Genomic DNA, 21,737 nt, shown 5'->3' on the forward strand with positions numbered 1-21,737 from the left:
ACTGAGTGAATGTGCACAGGTGGTGCTCTTAGTGGCTGCAGCTGAGGGCATATCCTGTCAAAATCCTAAGAGCAGGCCAGTACAGATGCCTGAATGATACTAACAATGGGATCTCTCTTCATAGCCCTGGCTGTCCTAGAACTCACTATGTAGAACAGGCTGGCCTCAAACTGTCATGGAAATCCACCTGCTTCTTCTTCCTAAATGCTAGGATTAAAGGCATGAGCCACCATACTCAACTAATTAAAAAAAAAAAATTTATGTATAGGTGTTTTTCCTGAACGTATATCTGTGCACCATGAGCATGCCTGGTGCCCAAGGAGGTCAAAATAGGGTGTCGGATCCCCTGGAACTGGAGTTACAGACAGTTGTGAGCTGCCACGTGAGTGCTGGGAATTGACCTGGGTCCCCTGGAAGAGCAGCAGAATTTTTAACTGCTGAGTCACCTCTCCAGGCCTCATTTTACTTATATATTTATTTTTATTTTTGAGACATCATCTCACTCTATAACCCTGGCTGGCCTGGAATTGACTGTGAAGATCAGGCTGACCTTGAACCCAGAATGCTTAAAGGTGGGTGTCACCACACTAGTTTCTCTCTCTCTCTCTCTCTCTCTCTCTCTCTCTCTCTCTCTCTCTCTCCTCTCTCTCTCTCTCTCTCTCCCTCTCCCTCTCCCTCTCTCTGTTTTTTTTTTTTTTTCGAGACAGGGTTCTTTTTCTTTTTTTAAGATTATTTATTTGTTTGTTTGCTTGGTTTTTCAGGACAGGTTTTTCTCTAAGTAGCCCCCAGCTGTCCGGGAACTCATAGAGATCCACTTGCCTCTGCCCCATGAGTGCTGGGATTAAAGGTGTGCCTTACCATGCCCAGCTTATTTTTATTTTTAGTGTGTGTGTGTGTGGTATGTGTGTGATGTATGTGGTGTGTGTGTATGTGTGTGTGTGGTGTGTGGTATGTGGGTGGTATATGTGTGGTGTGTGTGTGTGTGTGTATGTGTGTGTGTGTGTGTGTGGTGTGTGTGTGGTATGTGTGGTGTGTGTGTGTGTTTGGATGTGGAATGTGTGTGATGTATGTGTGGTGTGTGTATATGGTGTGTGGTGTGTGTGCCTGCCATGTGTGTACAAAGGCCAGAGTTGGACATCAGGTAACCTGCTCCATCATTCACTACCTTATTCCCTTGTAACAAGGCTTCTCATGAACCTGCGAACTCCCATTTTTTGGCTAGGTTGGCTGGACAAGGCCCAAGATGTTGGCCTGTCCATTCCCCCAGTCCTGGGGTTACAGTCAAATATGACCATGTCCAACCTTTATAAGGTTCTTTTAAAAGTTTACTAAGTTTTTACTTTATGTGATTTTGAATTTTGCTTTGCATGTATGTGTGTGCACTACTTCTATGCCTGGTGCCTGGAAGCCAGAAAAGGGTGGCAGAATCCCTGGAATGGGAATTAACAAATGGTTTTAAGCCCCATGTGGGTGCTAGGAACTGAACCGAGGTTCTCTGTAAGACCAACAAAAGCTCTTGCTGGGCCATCTCTCCAACCTCTTGCCCAACTTTTACATGGATTCTGAGGATTTGAACTCAAATCCTCATACTTGCATAGCAAATACTTTTATCCCCTGATCGATATCCTCCAGCCCAATTTTTGCTCTCTCTCTCTCTCTCTCTCTCTCTCTCTCTCTCTCTCTCTCTCTCTCTCTCTGAGGCAAGTTATCACACTGTTACTGAAAATTTTTTAGAGCCTCAGCTGTTACCTTGAAAATTGGGGTCCCCTTATGAGGGTCTTAGTCTTGCTTTTTAAATTTTTTTTTAGATTTTATTTTATATGTATAAGTGTTTTACCCACATGTATGTATGTGCATCCTGGTGCCCACAGAAGCCAGCAAGGGCATCAGATCCCCTGGAACTAGAGTTAAGGGTTCTTGGGAGCTACTCTAGGAACCCAGTCTTCCATGAGAGCACCTAGTGCTCTAAGCCACTGAGTCATTTCTCTGGTCTTATTTAAAAAAACAAAAACAAAAAACAAAACAACAACAAACAAACTTGAGAACAATTTTATCAGTGTTTAAAACAAAAACCCGGAGCAGGAAAGGTGTAAACTTGAGCAAGTGCCCAGAGGAAGATTCAAAGGAAAAGAAAAGGCTGTGCGGATGAGTTAAGGCGGCACTGACATCAAGCACATGGCAGGAGAAGAGCTTTATCGAAAGAGCAAAGCCTGGTGTCAGGGAAACCCTGCTTAGAAAGGGATCTGTGTGTGTCTGTGGCTCTGAAAATGACTTTATTAGGGCTGTGCTTTCTGGGAAGGAAAAGTACATTACCTCCCTGAAGGTATAATTATTCTTCCTATCTCTTTAGCCCGGCTTAGAGTAAGTCTATCATCCTGAGGGTAGTCCCTTAGTCAGATGACTGCCTAGCCTACCTGGAAGGTTAGGTCTCCAAGCAAGTCAGAAATTCCATTTTCTTGACTAAGAGGAAAGAACTGCTCCTTAGCAGCCTTCAAGGCTACTGTAAAGCCACCATGTGGCCCAGATGTGCTTCAAACACTTGACACTCCTCCTGAAATGACAGGAAATTGCCACTTTATCTGTCACTCACCCACACACCATTCCCTGAAGACAGGGTCCCCGTGAGGAGCCAGGTCCTCCAAGGCACGTTCTGTGTCAGTCTTCAGGGTTCTGTGAATATGGCCTCTGCTACACAGGGCCAATGATCAGTAAAGGCTCTGGAAGGTTGTGTTCCTACTGTTCTTCTTCACATTTTTATTAGCATATATCTTACAAAACAATGCATTTCATTGTGGAATGTTCATATGAACATACAACATACTTTGACCATATGACCATAGTTACCTCCCCACCTGAGCCCTTTTTCTTCTCTAATAATCTCATCTTAACTTTAGCAACAGTTTTTGGGACTCCACATAGGAGAGGAAAGGCGACACTTCCTTTCCCGAGAATGGTTTATTTCCTTTAAAACAACAACCTCCAGTTTCATCAACTGTTCTTTGAAAGACAACATTTGTTTCTTTTTACCGGTTGAATAATATTTCTCGTTATTATTCTTACAGAACTTCAACAAAAAACTGATCGGAACTTCTGTGCAAGCCACTCATGTATCATAGTCAGTTTGTGAGATAAATCCCTCTTGCAATTCAATTTCAGTTCCTTTCACTGGGGTATCAGTTCATGCATTTCAGTGTTTCAAGTAGTACAGAGAGGGCTCCCCCCCCAATTAAAAAAATTATGTTCATTGGTATTTTGTCTTATCTTTGTCTGTGTGGGGGTGACAGGTCTCCTGGAACTGGAGTTACAGATAGTCGTGAGCTGCCCTGTGGGTGCTGGGAATTGAACCTGGGTCCTCTGGAAAAGCCATCAATGCTCTTAACCACTGAGCCATCTCTCCAGCTGGAAAGGTTTTCTTTTGTTACAGTGTTTATTTTTTGTTTGTTTATTTGAAGTTTGTTTATGGGTCTCTCCATATAGTCCTGGATGTCCTGAAACTCACCTGCCTCTGCCTCCTGAGTGTGGATTAAAAGCCTGCCACCACACTTAATCAGAGGTCATAATTTTGTTTGTTTGTTTTTTGTTTTTTTTGAGACAGGATTTCGATGTGTAATAGCCCTGACTGTCCTAGAACTCGCTCTGTAGACCAGGCTGGCCTCAAACTCACAGAGATCTGCCTGCCTCTGCCTCTTGAGTGCTGGGATTAAATGCATGTGCCACCACTGGCCAAATACAATTGGCAATTGGCTCTTCTTCTTCTTCTTGTTCTTGTTCTTGTTCTTGTTCTTGTTCTTGTTCTTGTTCTTGTTCTTCTTCTTCTTCTTCTTCTTCTTCTTCTTCTTCTTCTTCTTCTCCTCCTCCTCCTCCTCCTCCTCCTCCTCCTCCTCCTCCTCCTCCTCTTTTTCCTTCTTTTTGGTTTTTTGAGAGTGCTGTAACTAAAGGCATGTGCCGCCACCACCACCTGGCTCAGAGGTCATTCTTTGTTTTGTTTTGTTTTAAGGGTACCCTTAGTTGTTTCTTTTTTGCCCTCCTGGGTCCTGAAACCTCTGTCAGAGTTTGTGGGACAGCATTAAGGCCTAAGAAAGGGTTATCTGCTGGCAGTGGGGGTAGGGGAAAGGGGCGGGATTACATTCTTTTTCATCTGGCCTGAATTTGGTGTGGGGCTTCTCTTAAAGGGCCACCCTCTACCACCAAACCCTGCCCCTCTCCACTTCTGGGGCTAAGGGCTGACTCCCAGAGAGGGAGGTATGAGGATTATAGGGACCTATTTGGAGCTTACTAATCACTACAAAGGCCTTCTTGACTAGGGTCCCAGGATCCCTGGAGGCTTGTTCAAGGCTTCCTCCTCTAGGATCTTCAGGTCTTCTTTGATCTCAATTCACCCTGAGGCTCGGACTCCAGAGGTGGCTAGGTATTGCATAACAGTGGTCCTCTGTCCTAGCTTTTACCTGTGACAACAATGTTTAACACAAGCATTTTCAAGAGGAAGATACTGCAGGTCTTTAACTGCTCCAAGCACCTGGCCTACAGTTCCAGTCTCCCACCCTTTACCTCCCAGCTGGCCTTCTAGTCTCCCCAGCCAGCCCCTTCAGGGTCAGTATTTTCAGAGTTTTTCCTTTATCTCATCTCTGGTTACCGGCTCAATACTGAAGGGAACCAGCCCCCTGTTTTAGCGGCCATGATAGGCTAACATGTGCTCGACTGACCTTGCCCCTCCTGTCCTGGTTGCTTGGAGGTCAGATGCCCTCCGTGTGGCAAGGAACCAATTAGAAGTTAGCTGGCGGGACTGTGCTTTACGACTCTGGGTGTGCTTTATGTACAAGTGCACAATGGTGATGTGCAGAGCATAGCAACGACCCTGGGAGGGCCTATGGGCCTCTGAGGTCCCAAAAGGATAGTGCTCTTTCTTTTCTTTTTTCTCTTTTCTGAGACAGGGTTTCTCTCTGTAACAGCTCTGTCTGTCCTAGAACTGCCTTTGTAGACCATACTAGCCTTGAACTAACAGAGATCTGCCTGCTTCTGCCTCTCAAGTGCTGCAATTAAAGGCATGCACCACCACCACCCCACTGAGGATTGTTTTCTTATTCCCATTTTAATTCAGCCAGCTCTCCATCTTTTCTGGTGCCTCTATTAGCCAACTTTGACCTTCAAGGTCAAAGGTCATTATTGCTGTGAAAGGGCTCTAGCAATGCTTTCTCAGCCTGACCACTGAACTGGCCTATTCTGAAGTTTCAAGTCCTCTTTTGTCAGGTTCTCCCTTCCAGGGTATCCAGGTCTGGACCTGACACAAACAACCCATTTTGGTAGAGCTGAGGGTGAGAGCAAACATTTGCAAGCTATTTGACTATGGCAAAATCACTTAAACTCTTTTCTGCCTCAGTCTCCTTATCCATAAGTTGGTATTTCCATCTATGTAGCTTTTGGTGAGAATGAAATTAGATAAGGACATATATGCCTAAAAATCAGTGCTGAGAGAGACAGTGTCAGTTTAGAGACAATCTTAACACTCCACTCCTGGTCATAAACATCTCTCTGTTCTGCTACTGAATCCTCTGGGAAGCCTTGGGTGCCAGTGTCAGTCAGCATTCAGGGAAACCTGCTTACATGGCTGAAGGATCCCACGATTTTTCTAGTTTTCCATCTCCAGGCTCCCTAGGAATAGTGTCCAGGCTGGCTACTTCTTGCTCAGCCCTCTCGAACTCCCACTGGTTTTATCTTCTACCTAACACAGATTCTCAAGAGACCCATCTGTTTTTCCTTCTCCCAGCATTAGATTCCAGGGGAAATTCCAATATCTTGGGGACTATTGTTTCAATAGTCTGATAGTCAAAGAAACACAAGTGTCTCTTTAGAATATCTTTAGTCCTGCCGGGGTGGTTACAATGTCACATCTTGTTCTCATGGCGCTAGATTGCAAGGAAAGAAAAGATGATATTTTTCTATCTGGCCATCTGAGGGCATTGCTTTGCCCAAGTCTTGCTGTCTGGTTCACAGGTTACTGATTACTGAGTAAGGGCTGAGATAGTTGAGAAGGACTTCTACATTTTGTGCCTCCCTCACCTCTGTGAATTTAGCCTGTGATAAGGGCCCTCCTAGGAAAAAGGGAAGGCAATATGGCAAAATCAGTATCTGTGTGTACATGTGTAACTGCCATGACCATGTAACATACACCATCCAATTGGAATGTGTGTTATCATGTAAGGGAGAAAAAGGGGGCTAAAATGTAAAAGGAGAGTAACGAAAAGGTATATAAGGCAATGTACCCTATGTCAGGGGCTCAGTGTTTGGGTGTGAATTGGCTAAGCTAATATCAGCATAAATAATAAACACTAGGGGGCTGGAGAGATGGCTCAGTGGTTAAGAGCACTGGCTGCTCTTCCAGAGGACCCAGGTTCAATTCCCAGCACCCACATGGCAGCCTCACACCTGTCTGTAACTCCAGTTCCAGGGGATCTGACACCCTCACATTAATGCACGTAAAATTAAAAAAAAACAAAAAACAAAAAACACTGCAGCATCCTGGCAGAAAGCCTTGGTGTACCATTTCTCCATTATGAGAATCTGAAAACAAGCCCAGTGGAGTGGAGACTGATGATCTGGAAGGACACTGGAATGGCACAGGCACAGCAGATTACTTACAGGTATGTATCACTGGGGTCTAGACTCAGTCTTTGTGGGGTCTGTGCACCTAGATGCTCCATCAGCCTGCATTGACTATATCTGGCTGGCCTGACATTAATCTTTCTCTGGATTTCAGGGCACCAGCAGACAGAGGAGTCAATAGCACCCATTTTCACACCTGTACATGCTTATCAAATGAGTTTGCAGTGATTGCCTCTGAGAGCCTACAAGTCAGTTTTCCCAGCATACCTGACTCAGTCCCATCCTGGTAGCCCAGGAGGTAGACTTGTCTTGTGTGTGTGTGTGTGTGTGTGTGTGTGTGTGTGTGTGTGTGTGTTTGAGGCAGGGTTTCTCTGTGTAGCCCTGGCTATCCTAGAACTCACTCTGAAGACCAGGCTGGCCTCAAACTCATAGAGATTGCCTGCCTCTGCCTCCCAAGTAGTGGGATTAAAGGCATGTACCACCACCACCACCCAGCTGAAGTAGTTTCATGTTAACCCTCATTTGCAACCCTTGTGACCCATGATTTTATCCTAACAGACTATAATCCTATCCAAGACATCACCAAAGCCACCCTATAATCTCATTTGTTGAAAAAGCAGAAGCTAGAAAAGAAAGTTTCTTAGCAACCCTTAAATTGTACATATGGCCACTATGAGCCAGTTAAGCAAGATTCTCCCCTGAGAAGCCCATACCCATGTGTGTCTTAGCCTTTCCCCGGGTACCTTTCTACTAAATACATGCTAACAACTATATTTTAAAAATCTCTTGCCAGCAGGTGGTGGTGGTGCACACCTTTAATCCCAGAACTTGGGAGCAGAGGCAGGCAGATCTCTGTGAGTTCGAGGTCAGCCTACAAATGGAGTTCCAGGACAGCCAGGGCTGTTACACAGAGAAACCCTGTCTTGAAAAAAACAAAACAAAACCCTCTTCTTAATAAATTCTACTTCTGCTTCATGGCAGAAATTCATTCTGAAATTCTTTTTGATAGAATTCTGACTTCTGGGGCTGGAGAGGTTGCACTTACTGCTCTTCCAGAGGACTGAAGTTTTGTACTGAGCAATTCTATCAGGCAGCTCATCAGCCTGTAGCTCCAACTTCAGAGTATTCAACACCTTCAGAGAGACTTAGGAACCTGCTCAAGGGTGGTAGGCACATGTGTGTGTATACACACACACACACACACACACACACACACACACACACACACACACGGGGAGAGAGAGAAAGAGAGAGAGAGAGAGAGAGAGAGAGAGAGAGAGAGAGAGAGAGAGAGAGAGAATCCCGCCAGGCATGGTAGCCAGCACACCTTTGATTTTAACACTTGGGAGGCAGAATTAGGCAGGCCTCTGTGATTAGCAGACCAGCCAGAGTTACATAGTGAGACTCTGTTTTAAAAATATAAAAATAAAATCTTAGCGTGAGGTCTCTGAACTCATAGGCAGAAGAGATGGTTCATGGTAAAAGCTTGCTGAGCAAGCATGGGGACCTGGATACAAGTCCTCAGCACCCAGCAAAATTGGGACAATCCCAGTGCTGAGGGCAGAGAAAGGTAGATGTCAGTGGGGCTTGATGTCCCCCTTGTCCAGCTGAAATGGCAAGTTCAGGATAAAATGAAACATCCCAGTCTCAATTAAGATGAGAAGCTGAGGCGGACGATGGTGGCGCTCGCCTTTAATCTCAGCACTCAGGAGGCAGAGGCAGGTAGACTGGGTGTCCTCAGGAAAGAGGACAAGACTAGTCCTGCTTGTCCATTTGAGGATAACTGCTACCAAGGATGCGTTTTGAAGCCCAGGCTCCTGATTTGGACGCCAGAGGGAAGCATGGAAAAGCAGAGACAGGAGTAGCCCGCAGTGATCCCAACCCAGATGGTGAGGCGGGACGGGGGGAGGGAGAGGGGAAAGGGAGGGTAGGACACGACTATAGCGGGTGAAGCTCTCGGCAGAGAGCTGCGCCATCTAGCGAAGCCCAGGACTCAGCACCGAGCCGATGAGGTCACTCTCGGGAGGCATGCCGGGAAGGCGAGCCGTGGGCACAATTTGCCAAAGAGCAGAGAGAGAGAGATAAACACCTTTGGGACTCCGCCTATCTGGGCAATGTCCTTTGGCGAACTCTGACCACACCAAGTGTAGGGCCTCCCGAGTTGGGATCTTGGACGTCCGACAGGCTGTTATCACGAACCTTGCAGTTCCATCCTCATCATCAGTGTCCTCTGACGGCTCGGACGCCGTTGATGGGTGTTTTTCAGCCAGCAATCGAGTTCGCCTCACTATTTCTTGTCCAGCAGCTGGAGGAGGGATCTTTGTAAAGATTCTGTTCTTGGGAACAACGCTCTAGGACTTTCCTATGATATAAAGATCAAACTCCTAGCCGGGCGTTGGTGGCACACGCCTTTAATCCCAGCACTCGGGAGGCAGAGGCAGGCGGATCTCTGTGAGTTCGAGACCAGCCTGGTCTACAAGAGCTAGTTCAGGACAGCCTCCAAAGCCACAGAGAAACTCTGTCTTGAAAAACCAAAGATCAAACTCCTGCATCAGACCTACACCTTTTCACCACCAGGCCCCAGGAACCCACAGCCCGTCTTTCCCTCAGTGTGTATCCACAGTTTTCATCTGCACCAAACTCACTATAGGGGTTTGCTAAGTGTCTGGGTCATTACCCAAGACCCATCACACATGTTTGCAAACAGATTTCCATGGTGCAGATCCTGCTGTAGGGGTTAAAGAACACCAAGGCTCTCTCCTGCCTGTGTGCAGGTTGCCTTTTCAAAGATCACAGCTGTTCCTTTAAATAGAGTTGAAAGGTCAACCCGATCCTGGTCTGTGGAAGTCAAGGGCTTGCTCCTAGAGCACTGCTCAGTAGGTGGAATTTTGCCTGTCAATCTTTCTGCCCAACTAGACTAATCACAGCCCCTAATGTCGGCACTGGGATTTTCTTGTATACAGACTGAGGTGCCTGCACAGAGAAAGGACTAAAAAATACTAGTTGAGGATGGAATGAATGACTGGGCATACTCTAAGCTCAAGGCAATACATATGAGGACCTGGCATCGGGGGTGAGTGGAGCAGAAACCCAGAGAGTAATTTAGAGGTAATGGAGTTTCCCTCAGCTATCACTCACAGAGGTCTAGTTTGAGATTCACTTCCTTCCAAGGATGCCCAGGACAGCTTAGGTCCATGACTGAGCTCTCTTCTCCCTGACATCAACGCTTTCTCCTGTGCTAGGGGTTTTGAGTCTCATCCTTGTCATCCTGGAGATAGTGTCATTGTACTCCAGCAGCACCTTGCTCTGATTTCTGATCTATCAGAAAAATGAAGCCTAGACCAGATAAATAACTCAGTATAGCCTGGAGGAATGAAAGCTAAAAGCCAAGCTCAGGCACAAGGCTGATGCCAAGAGTAACAAGTCAGCAGATACAGTATGAAGATAACACGGACTACTGCGATGTCCTAAGCATTCCATCGCCCGTGTCTTTGAGAATGTTGATGTTTAGTTGAGGATGGTGGGCAAGATTTGAATTGGACCTTACTGAGGATGGAAAGCAATGCCAGCAGCGGTGCTGTTTGTTATTTTTGTTTTTTGGATGCAAGGTCGCATGTAGCCTAGGCTAGCCTTGATTTTACTGTTTAGCCAAGGATGACCTTGAACTTCTGATCCTCCTGTCTCTACCTCTCAAGTACTGGGATTACAGTGGATCACAGCCACACCCTGATGATTTAACCTCGGGCTTCATGCGTGCTAGGAGAGCACTGCCAGCTGAACTAACTCCCCAGTCTCCCTTACCCCCATTTTAATATTTTGAGAGAGGTTCTCACCCTGTAGCCCACCCCAGGCCATCCTGGAACTCACTACATAGCCCAGGCTGGCCTTAAGCTTGTGACAGCAATTCTCTTCAGCTTTTCCAGTCCTGGGTAGTTACAGATCATACTAGGTGTTTATCATGTACCAAACACTCTTCTGAGCATTTGGCATTTAGTTTCTTTCACATTTCCAGCAATCTTTTATGGTCAAGGAAAAGGTTCGGAGAGAGCAAGCCAGTCCATACCCTTGGAGAGATGCTTCAGAGTCCATGATAGATGTCACACTTCCTGCCTGGCCTTGCTTGTTCCTCTGGACTCCTTTTGTCTGTGTTTCTGTCTTAGGGAGTCAAATGCTATGGCTCAAGGAGTTAGGACTGGGAGTCCTGGCTCTGAGGCAGTCTGGCTGTGGAAAGTTAAGTTTATGCCTTCTCTGGGCTCAGAGTTCCCTCTCTCCTTCCCTATCTCCTGCCTCCCTTCTGTTCTTTGGTGAGCACATGGATGCTGAGCACATACCCTATTGCAGAACCATACCCCAAAGTCCTCTTTCTGCAAGAGGCACTGATCAGGCATTCCCGTCCCAACCCACTGGGCTCTATTCATAGCTCCTGAGCACAACTGAGCCCAAAGGCAGGTGCAGTTTTAATTAACTTGTCCTTTCCTCAAATAGATCTTTGCCCTGCCTCACAGGTGTCCCTGGAACACAGGACAGACACAGGAGAGGGACAGGAGAGAACCACAAATGGGTCCCCTCTCTGCACATGTCTAGCCCTTCTTGGGGTCCTGATCCCCTGGGGGCCTCCAGCGTGTGGACACAGCAGCCCCTTCCCCTCTACAGTCTGTTCTGTCTTCAAAAGGAAGGGTCTTCTCAATGCCAGACATTGTACTAGGTCCTATGGCACAAACCTGAGCCCAATAAACAGCTGTCTTTGACTTTAACTGGCCACAAGGTGTCACTAGTGCCAGTCACATGACATCTCACAGGCCTGAGAAGAGGCAGGCAGATGGAGAAATGTGAAATGAATTAGACCAGCTTTGTTCCACTGGCCTGAATCAGAAGCAGGTTCCTATGAAAGATTTTAGTTTGCTGAGAGAAAAAGTTTTAAAAGATTTTAGTTCACAGAGAGAAAAAGTTTCCCACAGGCCTTCGCCCATTACATGGAAGTTAGCCCCAACCCCGGGCACATCCTATGGTTTAGACGGGGGCAATGGCCAAGACAACCCTCTTTGGGACACACCTGGCTGGCCAACAGACAATCAAGGACTTTCCATGAGATCATACTTTGTAATCAATCACTTTGTGCCCCTTGCCTGTATGCTGATCTGTGGTTTTTTCCTATATAAGGAGCTTGCACCCCATGCTGGGGTGTGCAGCTTCCCCGATATTGCTGTCACCCGAATGTGCATTCGTTCAATAAAGGCTCTTGCTTTTGCAGCTCTTGTTCTGGTTTCTGAGTCTTGGGGGCTCCTTGGGATCCTGAGGCCCTTAGGGGTCTGGGGGTCTTTCACCTAGAGTGGAAAAAAACAAAAAAACAACAACAACAAAAACCCTTTCCCTCTTCCCACGACCAAGACACCCTTGTGACTTCCTCCACAGCCCAGCTGGCCGAGGAAGTCAGGGATGTAGAACCTTAGGTCGGTTTGGAATCCTGCAGCTTGTGCCTCACAGAGCTCACCAGGCTTCCTGCAAACTCATTTGTTACTGCCTCTTACTCTCACCCAAGGTATCGTGTTTCATTAGAAAGCATTTCCTAATTTCTAGCCCAAGTTTGACACTCACTTCAGCTTCTCTTATGTATGCTGTCTAGGGTCAAAAGGGGAAGGCTCTTCTACTCTTTCAATCTTTAGGGAGCTTGTTGGGCTCCCCTGAGTTTACTTGTCATCAGTTTATAACTAAAGACACTTACTGTGTGTTGGGACCACATCGGTGAGTGAACAAGTTTAAATTCTGTCCTCCTATGGCTTATAGTCTGTCCAGAAAAAAAAAAAACAAAAAAAACAAAAAAAAACTAGGACTGGTGGGCATGATGAGCCATACTTATAACAGCATTTAGGAAGTTAGGAAGTTGAAGCTGGAAGAATAAATCTGAGGCCATCCTGGGCTACATAGTGAGACCCTGCCTAAAAACAAACAGGGACTGAAGAAATGGCTCAGTGGTTGAGCATTTCGGTTCCGTTCCCAGTATCCAAATCAGGAACTCTGACAACCTTCTGTAACTCCAGGTCCAGGGGATTCATTGACTCTGAGTTCTCCAGGCATCTACACTCATAAGAACATATCCGAGTGCAGATATGCACACCTACACATAATCAAAAATAATAAAAATAAAGCTTAAAAAAAATCTGGGCAGTGGTGCCATATACCTTTAATCCCAGCATTTGGGAGGCGAAGGTAAGCAATTCTGAGTTTGAGGCCAGCCTGGTCTACAGACAGAAACCGTGTCTCAAAAACAAAACAAAACAAACAAAAACAAAGTCTGGTATGATGGCTCAGACCTGTAATCCCAGAGTGTGAGAGGAGAATGAATACGGAATTTAAGACCTGCCTGGGTTACATACTGAATTTGAGTCCAGTTTGACCTATGGGAAAACTTATGAAAACAAACAAACACACAAACAAAAACCAACAAGCCAGAATGGTGGTGTACTCCATTAAATCCTAGCACTGACTGTAGAGGCAGACACAAGGGGATCTTTCTAAGTTCGAGGGCAGCCAAGACTATATAGTGGCCTTTCTCAAAACAAAAACAAAAGCCACATCAAAACAGAACAAAACCCAAAAAGAGAGCTGGAGAGATAACTCAGTGGTTAACAGTGTTGCTACACAACTGCAGGACCTGAGTTCAGACCTTAGCATCCCTGTGACAAGCTAGGCATGGTGGTCTCTCACATGCCTGCAACATCAATGTTTGGGGAATAGAGAAAGGAGGGTCTATGGGGCTTCCTGGATGCAAGACTAGCTAAAAATACAAGCTATGAATTCAGGGAGACCTTTCTTAGAAGGAATAAGACAGAGTGACAGAGGATGCCAGATCCCCTCGTTTGTACACAGGTATGTTCACACGTGCACATATTACACACACATCATGAAAACAAGGTGGGTGTGGTGGCACATGCCTGTTACCCCAGCATTTGGGAGGTAGAGGTAAGAGGCCTCGTGAGGCTTCTTGGGGGAGGTCTCTCTGTGATGTATTAAAAAAAAAAAAAAAAAAATGAGCCGGGTGTTGGTGGCGCACACCTTTAATCCCAGCACTCAGGAGGCAGAGGCAGGCAGGTGGATCTCTGTGAGTTCGAGACCAGCCTGGTCTACAGAGCTACTTCCAGGACAGCCTTCAAAGCCACAGAGAAACCCTGTCTCGAAAAACCAAAAAAAAAAAAAAAAAAAAAAAAAAAAGAGCTGACAGACTGGATCTCCACAGGCTAAGTCTGCTTTATTGAAACATCGAGGGTTCTCAACCTTCCTGCAAGATGAAATTTTAGCACATTTAGAAGAGCTGAGGGGCAGGTATGGATACATGAGAAGCTACCAGGAAGTTAGTTATTTTTTTGTGATTTGACTAGGAGCAGAGTGGGTTTGTTTCCATACCTGGGCATAGTTTTTTATACAGGTGCAGCAGGGTCAGGCTGGGATAATCCATTCTTTATGGCTAGAAACTATTTCCCAACACAGTCTGACTCAGTTCCTCATGACCTCAGGCTGTTTATTACCCAACACCAATACTGAGTTCCATACCCAGCCCTTTTTTACTTTTGATTTTAAGATTTGTCTCCCTAGGTTGCCCAAGCTGGCCTTGAACTCATTGTGTAGTTCTGACTGGCCTGGAACCCCGAGCTTCTTCTGCGTTAGCCTTCTAAGTAGCTGGGGGTATAGGTCTGCACCTCCAGGTCTGGAATGACTCAGTGTGTGTGTTTGTGTGTGTGTATACACAGATGTGGAGGTCAGAGGACAACCCTTAGGAATCAGTTCTCTCCTTCCAACATGTAGGCTCTGAGATCAAACTCAGAACTCAGGTTGTCAGGCTTATTAATAAGCTCCTTTATATACTGAGACATCTTTACACCCTCTCCTGCACTAAGACAGGCACTCAGAAAGTCCAGGCTTTTCTGGAACTTACAATGTAGCCAGGGATGACCTTGAACTTCTGATTCTGGCTTGTAATGTATACATACCTGTATTAAATAAATTCATGTAAATGTGGGTTAAAACTGTTAAAAACAAACAAACAAACAAAAAACCCCAAACGAGTAGAAAGGAGACCAACAGGGCTCAGAGGTGCTGAGGAAGTGGGGGGAAGGGCAAGACCAGCCGTGTGAAGTGTGAAGTGAAAGCAGAAAAGACACTGAAGGCAGTTACAGGAAAGAGTGGGAGGAGAGGGGCGGGGAGATGAAGATGCAGAAAACCCGCTAAAACACACACTTGGTTTGGCAATGCTGTAATGAAACCTGTTGTGGGTATTCACCAGAGACTACTACTCAGACATGGGCTTAAACCAATAGAAAGGTTTTATTAGCTGGCTGGCAGCTATGCTGAGTGTTCAGGATCCCAGTGTAGACCCCTGAGCTTTTCCAGGGTGAGCTTTTAAGCACAGACCCACCCATACACAAAAACATATTCTGAGCTGACATACTTCAGTTAACAAGGACAGTTAGCCAGAAGCAGAAATGCAGACGCCAAAAAGCAAGGTTAGTATATTTAGAGACTTTTCTAGAACTAAGGACTTTAATGAATTGGGTTTGGGTCTTTGTTTTCATTTTGACTGGAGGAACTATGTGCTGAGTTTTATGGCCCAAATGGTACTGCCATCATGGAGTCAGTTGTGCTAAGGTCTGGGATCCTGTTACAAAACCCCGCCATTGGGACACACACACACACACACACACCACATAGTCTGAAAAGAGTATCTGGAAAAAAAAAAAAAGTAAAGAGTATCTGGAAAAGGCAGAAGTTAGAGGTTAGAGGATAATTTAGAGACTTAGAGATTAGCATGAGCTGAAGGAAGAGAGGAATAGAAAATTGTTAGTGGGTATCGTGTTTCTGTCTGGGATGATGAAAAAATTACAAACTGTGGTAATGACTCACTTATACTACAAATATAATTTTTTTGTTTTTTTGTTTGTTTGTTTGTTTTTTGAGACAGTGTTACTCTGTCCTGGAACTCACAGAGATCTGCCTGCCTCTGCCTACTAAGTGCTGGGATTAAAGGCATGAGTCACCACCACCCAGCTCCACAAATGTATTTTATGTTACTATTACTTCTTGGCTTTTAGAGCAAGATCAAGTATAACATATGCTATTTATGCTTTGTAGACTAATCTCACTGTCTTGCATCCTCAGCCTCCTAAATGTTGGAATTATGACATAACATAATCACACCTGGCACAGATCACACAGTTAGGAGAGATAGAATTCAGACTGTATCACAGGTTCGATAGGGTTACTAATAATAAAACTTCAGCCAGGCATTGGTGGCGCATGCCTTTAATCCCAGCACTCGAGAGGCAGAGGCAGGCAGATCTCTGTGAGTTTGAGGCCAGCCTGGCCTACAGAGCGAGTTCCAGGACAACCTCCAAAACAATACAGAGAAACCCTATCTTGGAAAACAAAACAAAACAAAACATGATAATAAAACTTCTCCAATGTTGATATCCTACTAGGATTAAGTGATGCTGACATTGTGTTTGTCAGAGTGGCTCTGAGAGCCCAGAGGCCACTGGACACATTCACATATTGTTAGGATGAAGCTTCCCCTGAATGGGTAAATGAGGTTACTTTTCTTCCAAGAACATCAATGAGTGTCAGAGAAGACAGAAGAACTGGCCTGGAGATAGAAATAAGAACCTGAGGGCTGGAGAAATGGCTCAGAGGTTAACAACACTGGCTCTTCTTCCAGAGGACCCAGGTTCAATTCCCAGCACCCACATGGCAGCTCACAGTTGTCTATAACTCCAGTTCCAGGGGATCTGACACCCTCACACAGACATACATGAAGGTGAAACATCAAAGTAAATAAAATACAAATAAATTATTTTTAAAAAAGAGAGAGAGAAAGAGAAAGAAAGAAGGAAGGAAAGAAAAAAGAAAGGAAGGAAGAAAGGAAGGAAGAAAGAAAGAAAGAAAGAAAGAAAGAAAGAAAGAAAGAAAAGAACCTGTTCAGATTAGCTCTTCTGGGTGTCTGGACAGAAGAGGCAACTACAAAAACTGCCTGAGAGTATCAAGCAGCCTGTATGCCAGACAGCAGCTTGAAGCTAACTTTCCTCGGTGGCCTTCTCCTTGCTGATGGGGTAGTCAGTCTTGGACAAATACAAACTCTTTGTCTGTCTGCAAAGTTGACCTGTTTAATGTTGAGGACAGTCACATGCAACCCTTGTCACACCATATCTCTTATGCCTGGCCTCAGGGTTCTAGTCAAGTCTCCAGGCTTCTTATAGACCAGGTTAGGTATTTGATTGTATTCCCAAGGAGATGAGCCAAAGTTCTGTCCTCCAGTATATATGTCTGTGTCTGTTTTCGGTTGCTAAGGGCATAGTACAAACTGGGTAAGTTTCAAAGAAAACAGGTTTATTTTCAATTTGTAGTTCTGGTCCAAGGTCAAAGGACCTCACTCAATGTTAATTTTCTTGCTGGCAAAATACCAAGGCACAGCATTATGGAGCCAAAGACAGGAATGTTTATTTATTTATTTTGGATTTGTGAGATAGACTATTATTCAGTCTAGGTTGTCCTAAAACTCACTAGATAGCCAAGGATGACCTTGAACTTCCTGCTTCCACTCTCCAAGTGCTAGAAATACAGGAGTACACCACAATGCTTGGTTGAGGCAAGAGACGTGTGCGTTTCCACTGGTCTTTTCCTCATATAAACCCACGAGTATTACATAATAGATGCCCTACCCTCATGACCTCCTCTAAACCCTAATCACCTTCGAAATGCCTCATCTTTTTGTTTTTGTTTTTGTTTTGTTTTGGTTTGGTTTTGGTTTTTCGAGACAGGGTTTCTCTGTAGCTTTGGAGCCTATCCTGGCACTCGCTCTGGAGACCAGGCTGGCCTCGAACTCACAGAGATCTGCCTGCCTCTGCCTCCCGAGTGCTGGGATTAAAGGCATGTGCCACCATTGCCTGACTTAATTGATGACAGTTACAGCAGCCTTGGAAAGTATATAAATCCCTCCCCTAGAATGTTCTTTTGGTGCCTCCACCCTCCACTGGCTGAGATCTAGCTGGCCCCAGGGAATACACTGCTCTTTTTAGCATGTTTCACACCTGCAGGCCTCATCTCTCCCATAGCTCTTCCTAATTCAGTTTAAATGACACATTTGCAGTAAATTCTAGACTTGGACATGCTGGTTGCCTTCCAGAACAGCAAGCTCATCATATGTGTAGTTCATTACTTACTTGGACAGTTATGCCCATTTGCCCTGCTGGGCGTTGGTGCCAGTTCAAGCCTGGCATGATGGGTTCACCAGCAGACCTGTTCATGAATAGCACAGTCTCTAGGAGGCACTGCACGGGATCCATGGAAGATGTGCAGCACTGGCATGATGTACATGCCTGTAATCCCTGCACTTGGGTGGCAGAGGCAGGAGGATCAGGAGTTCAAGGTCATCCTTGGCTGCAATGTGAGTTTGAAGATGCCTGGGCTACATGAGACCCTGTCTCAAAGCAAAACAGAACAAAACAAAAGCAAACCTGTGCAGGAACTCCTAGCAGGGTGTTTAAGGACTAGGTAGTGGAGCCATGCCACTCGGCAGCTTTGACCACTACAAAGGACCTACTGCTGTAGTGAGTCCAAGCTGGCTTACAGACCACCAGGCTCTGCTGGCTTCCCTGCTTCCTCGGTTTACTGGGTGGTTTTGTCTGTCAACTTGAGACAAGCTAAAGTAAAAAGTCATCGGAGGAAGAAGCCTCAGCTGAGGAAATAAATGCCTCCTTGAGAACCAGGTGTAAGGTATTTTCTCATTTAGTGATCAATGGGTGAGGACCCAGCTCATGGTGGGTGGTGCCATTCTAGAGCTGCTGAGCTGGCTTCTAAGAAAGCGGGCTGAACAAGCCATGGGGAGCAAGCCAGTAAGCAGCTCCCCACCATGGCCTATGCATCAGCCTCCGGGATCCTGCCCGATGAGTTTCTGTGCTGACTTCCTTCAGTGATGAACTGCAATGCTGAGTGTAAACCAAATAAACCCTTTCCTCCCCAACTTGCTTTTTGGTCATGGTGTTTCATCACAACAATAGAAACCCAACTGAGACAAATGGTTACCGGTAGGGGGCTATTGCTCTGACAGATCTGACCATGTTTTGGGGAAGACTTTGGCTAGAAATGCCATTGACTAGTGAGTCTTCAGTGGACTGTTTTGTGGGAACTTGGAAGATAAGAATATTAAGAGCAGGCTGGAAAGATGGCTCAGAGGTTAAGAGCACTGACTGCTCTTCCAGGGGTTCTGAGTTCAATTCCCAGCAACCACCTGGTGGCTCACAACCATCTGTAATGAGATCTGGTGCCCTCTTCTGGCAGGTATACATGCAGACAGAACACTGTATACATAATAAATCTTAAAAAAAAAAAAAAAAAAAAAAAGAATATTAGCCGGGCGTTGGTGGCACACGCCTTTAATCCCAGCACTCGGGAGGCAGAGGCAGGTGGATCTCTGTGAGTTTGAGACCAGCCTGGTCTACAAGAACTAGCTTACAAAGTTTTAGAGGGAGGTTTAAAGACTACTGGGGCCATTTGTTATTTTGAATTAAGATTCTGTGGTTTTGGTTATCTAGGGCTGGAGAATCAGCTGTGATTAACAAGATACCAGAACTACTAAAGTGAAACCTTTACATTACTGGGCCAATTGGAAATTAGCAGTGATTAAGAAAAGACCAGAATTGCAGGGTGGTGGTAGTGCACCACTTTAATACCAGCACTTGAGAGGCAGAGGCAGGCAGATCTCTGTGAGTTCAAGACCAGCCTGGTCTACAAAGCTACACAGAGAAACCCTGTCTCAAAAAAACCAAAAGAAAGAAAGAAAGAAAGAAAGAAAGAAAGAAAGAAAGAAAGAAAGAAAGAAAAGGAAGGAAAGGAAGAAAGAAAGGACAGATCAGAATCACTGGTGATATCTTCTGGGAAGTATTTCCTGAGAGCACAGAGAAGCTGGGTTCCAGAGGTAACCAAGGTTGTACCTCCTATTGGCGCCTAGATTTGGTCATTTATAAGAGTCACCCAGGTGGGACTGGTTATGAAGGCAAGAAGGAGTCATGAAGAACAGCTGACACTTGGCACTGTGAGAGGCCAGGAGAGGCCATTGGTGAAATTGCAGCTCATTTGCAGCAGAAGACACTAGCATTTTGGAGATGCTACTACCATGGGATGACCACCAAAAGCAGCAGCAGTGGAGTGGAGCCATCTAGATCCTAGAAGATGAGCTGTGTGTATTGCAGAGGGCAGAGCAAGAGATGTGACCCAAGCTCTTTGGAGGAGTCCAGGAGATCCAGAGTAGATCCAAGATATTGGATGTTTGGAATTTTGTTTTGCTTTGATTTGATGGTGACTGTGCCCTGATTCATCCCTCTTGAAGTGAAGTGAGAACAACATATTTTACTGGAGCCTGAAGTTGAGAGACTTTGAATTTTAATAGATTTTGCATTTTTAAAGCGATTGACTGTTTTAAAGGAATTGAATTTTTTTTTTTTTTTTTTTTTTTTTTTTTTTTTTTTTTTTGGTTTTTCGAACAGGGTTTCTCTGTGTAGCTTTGGAGCCTATCCTGGCACTCGCTCTGTAGACCAGGCTGGTCTCGAACTCACAGAGATCCGCCTGCCTCTGCCTCCTGAGTGCTGGGATTAAAGGCATGCACCGCTAACGCCTGGCAGGAATAGAAATTTTAATATGCTTGAATTTGTTAAGGCTGTGGGACATTTTGGGTGGTGGTGGTGTATGGCTGTAATCCCAGCACTCAGGAGGCAGAGGTAGGCAGATCTCTGTGAGTTCAAGGCCAGCCAGGTCTGCAGAGTGAGTTCCAGGACAGCCAGAGCTGTTACTCAGAGAAAACCCTGTCTCAAAAAAAAAAAAAAAATCAAACAAACAAACCAAAACATAACAAACAAACAAAAAAACAAAAATTCCCTCTTTCCGATGCTCCTCTGAGGAGGCAAGCAGGTCTCTCTCTCTCCTATCTCTCCCTTCCCTTTTCCACTCCATTCCCCCCCAAAAAACTTTCCACATTAAAAAAAAAAGTGCGGGACTTTTAAAATTATTTAAGATCATGGGGATGAGTAAGAAAGGAAGGATTGGCCAGGTGTTGTTGGCACACACCTTTAGTTCCAGCACGCAGGAGGCAGAGGCAGGTGAATCTCTGTGAGTTCGAGGCCAGCCTGGTCTCCAGAGCAAGTACCAGGATAGGCTCCAAAGCTACACAGAGAAACCCTGTCTTGGAAAAAAAAAAAGAAAGGAAGGAAGGATTTTGGTTTAATAGTGATGTGTTTGACAAGGCATCAATTGTATGGGTGACTTTGAGTGTCAACTTGAACCCACAGAGGAAGGAGCCTCAGCTGGGGAAATGCCTCCCTGAGATCCAGCTGTAAGGTATTTTCTCATTTAGTGATCAGTGAGGGAGAGCCCAGCCCATGGTGGGTGGTGCTGAGCCTGGGCTGTTGGTCCTGGGTTCTAAGAAAGTAGATTGAACAAGCCATGGGGAGCAAGCTAGTAAGCAGCTTCCCTCCATGGCCTCTGCTTCAGATCTTGACTCTAGGATCTGCCCTGTTTGAGTTCCTGTCCTGACTTCCTTTAGTGATGAACTGCAATGCTGAAGTTTAACCCTAATAAACCCTTACCTTCCCAATTTCCTTTTGGACATGGTATTTCATCACAACAATAGAAACCCTGACTAAGACACTTGGTCTCCGTCACTCCTTGCTCCTGACTTCCAGGCACATCTAACTGTTCCTAAAGAACCTAACTCAGTACCTTCTGTGGCATGCATGCACTCCATTGCCCAGAATATTGGATGAGTAAAGGGAATGGAGCAAGCAGAAAATAGTGCCCAACTAGACATTGGTGGTGCACGCCTTTAATCCCAGTCCTTGGGAGGCAGAGGCCGGCGGATCTCTATGAGTTTGAGACCAGCCTGGTCCCCAGATCGAGTTTCAGGACAGCCAGGGCAGTTACACAGAGAAACCCTGTTTTGCAAAATTAAAAAAGGAAAGAAAGAAAACAGTGCCCAGATGGAGGCAATGTCAAAAAGGTTTCATCTAACTGGGTATTAAAAACAAAACAAATAACAAGCTTATCTGTTTGTTTATTTACTTCTTTAGTGTGTATCATATTTTGCCTGTATGTACCACTTT

Source organism: Cricetulus griseus, chromosome 2 (assembly GCF_003668045.3).
Source record: "Cricetulus griseus strain 17A/GY chromosome 2, alternate assembly CriGri-PICRH-1.0, whole genome shotgun sequence".
NCBI lineage: Eukaryota > Metazoa > Chordata > Mammalia > Rodentia > Cricetidae > Cricetulus > Cricetulus griseus.